Raw genomic sequence first — 2,773 nt, 5'->3', positions numbered from 1 at the left:
ATAAGCTTGAAAATGCACTTTTATTGAAAGTGAGCATGAATTTTGCATACTTTTTCTGACAAAAAATACCTCATATAGTAACCAGTTTCGCCTGGCATTTTTGGAGATAATTATGCAAGTGTGCCAATTTTCCTGCTTTACATTCAAAACAAAAAAAAAGAAGTATTTTTTAGGAGCTTAGAGTTTCAATTAAGGACTACGGGGTTCAACCCATTGTGTTATGATAGCATGACGCTGACCCACACAATCATCGATTGTTATGACGGGCGCCGTGACTTGCAGTGAGGTTTGTAACATAATACAGATAGTCAAAGAAAAGGGCTTTTATTATCCCTGCCAGACAGTGTGGTGGTGTCGGTGTTGTTGTTTACCTTCCCTTTACACAGCGGAACGTCTCCACTTGCCCTGAGCTGGGGTCACTGAGTCCAGTCGTGAAACAGGAGGGACAGACCTCGGTCTGGTCCTCAGCATGAGTCAGAGCCTGGGCAGGGAACACCAGGGCCCCCCCCCCCCCCCCCCCCCCGCCCCTCTCTTTCTCTCTCTGGGGATAAAATACTTCAGGAACAGCTACAGTGCTGCGAACCTGTCTATAAAAGGAAGGTAGTGTAGCAGTGAGCCTCTGACCTGCTGTGTCTGGGAGGAAGGGATGGGGAATAGGGGGAGGGGGTGGTTGGAGTTCTTCAAGTTGGAGAGAAAAGCAGAAGCAACTAAATATTTCAGCATTCTAGGGAGCCCCAGTGGCCACACATTGAGTCACTGTGTGTGTGTGTGTGTGTGTGTGTGTGTGTGTGTGTGTGTGTGTGTGTGTGTGTGTGTGTGTGCGTGTGTGTGCGTGCATGCGTGCGTGCGCGCGTGTGCGTGTGTGTGTGACGTAACAGCTTCAGGGAATAAAAATAACCCACTACGCTGAAGTGTTCCCTTAAAATTAGCCCGTGAGCTCACTGTCATGGCTTTTCAATGCAGCAGCAGCGCAGTGGCAAGTAAAGGAGAGGCCTCGGCCACCGTGGCCCAGCATTTAGGTGTCGACACTCGTATTAAGAGCACTACTTCTCCCTCGAGCAGCCGTACGGGAGGACAGGGTTACGTGACCGGTCCATGTTGATCTTGACTCCCCTGGGTGGCAAGCCTGACCCTCCAGGACCTCAGAGATTCAGCCCCCTACTACTGCCTGTGTGCCCCCGGCCCCCGGCCCCCGGCCCCCGGCCCCCGGCCCCCGACCCCCGGCCCCCGGCCCCCTCTCCTTATCCTCATCCACATCACTGGACAGCTTTAGCCCTGAGCCTGTACACAGCAGAGCCCCTGGAACACTGCCAGGGAGAGCTGCCAGAGCCGGAGTGAGCAGAGAGAGACAGGGGGGTGTGAGAGTGAGTGAGCAGGGGAGAGAGAGAGAGAGAGAGAGAGAGAGAGAGAGAGAGAGAGGGAGGGAGATGGAGAGCGAGTGTGTATATCTAGAGAAACATGGAAAGAGAAAGGCATCTGGAACCAACTTTTCACTGTGCTTGGGTTTATCTTTGGGGTGTGAGCACATTGTGTGCTTTGTCTACTCTTTTGTGAGATATGGTGTGGGAGTGTTGACGGGGTGGAGTCTAGAAGAAGTAAATAGCCGTGCGTGTAGTTTTGGAGTAAAGCTGTTGCCTGTGTTTGAATGAGCTGCATGTGTTGAGAAGACAGAGAGAAGGCTCGTACAGCTACGTTGGGTGTTTTGGGTTTTGTCTAACGACCGTTTGGCAGCCTGTGCTTTGAGGAGGGAGGAAGCTCATAAAGTGTCAGTGATCGTTCCAAACTTAGCCGGTGCTCGCGCAACTGTGCCCTCTCGACTGTGGAAGGGGACTCACGCACACACACACACACACACACACACACACACACACCTGTCGGTCAGGATCCCTGGCGAGAGCGCAGCCATGGGCATCTGGGCAGTTGTTGCCTGAGTGGATCTGTGGATCTGGAGTGTCTGACTGGACGCCTGCCTCTGTGGATGATACTGTAGGGACTTGACCTGCCTGTCCTGAGCGTGTCAGAGAGATGTCATCTTTCTACCCACGCACCAAGGAACTGTCTCGCACCAGGAAGTCCCTGTCCGACTCACCACCTTCCTCACCCTCGCCCACCGCCAAGAACTTCAGAGTAAGACAACAACTTTTTCTCTCAGAAGGAACCTCAGAATATTGACAGTTTTTTTCCTAGATTTGTTCATGACAAGTAGCAAATTCTGAGAAATTGATGCATAAGTGATTAATTTTGCATTATGACTGATTTGATAATCTGCAGTTAGACAAGACAAAACTTTCAATATAAAGTGTTTCAGTGGGTCCTGATTTGATCTCCGTGCTTCCTCATGTAGCATGTTGAACCTGAACACTGTTGGTAGTCACTCAATCTGAGTTTGTTTCTCATCTACATCTGCCTGCTGTTGAATTGTTGTCTGGGTAGGAGGCAATTAGTGTGATATGTGTGTGAGAAAGCAATAGGTGTGGAAAGGGACACACTGTGTGTGTGTGTGTGTGTGTGTGTGTGTGTGTGTGTGTGTGTGTGTGTGTGTGTGTGTGTGTGTGTGTGCGCATGTCTGTATGCATACGCGTATGCATGTCTGTGTGTGTGTGCGTGTGTGCATACGTGTATGCATGTCTGTGTGTGTGTGTGCATGTCTCTGTGTGCATGCGGGTGTGTGTCTGTGTGTGCATGCGGGTGTGTGTCTGTGTGTGCATGCGGGTGTGTGTCTGTGTGTGCATGCGGGTGTGTGCATGCGGGTGTGTGTCTGTGTGTGCATGCG

Source organism: Argentina silus (assembly GCF_951799395.1).
Source record: "Argentina silus genome assembly, chromosome: 8".
Taxonomy (NCBI): domain Eukaryota; kingdom Metazoa; phylum Chordata; class Actinopteri; order Argentiniformes; family Argentinidae; genus Argentina; species Argentina silus.
Note: the sequence above shows the minus strand (reverse complement) of the source record.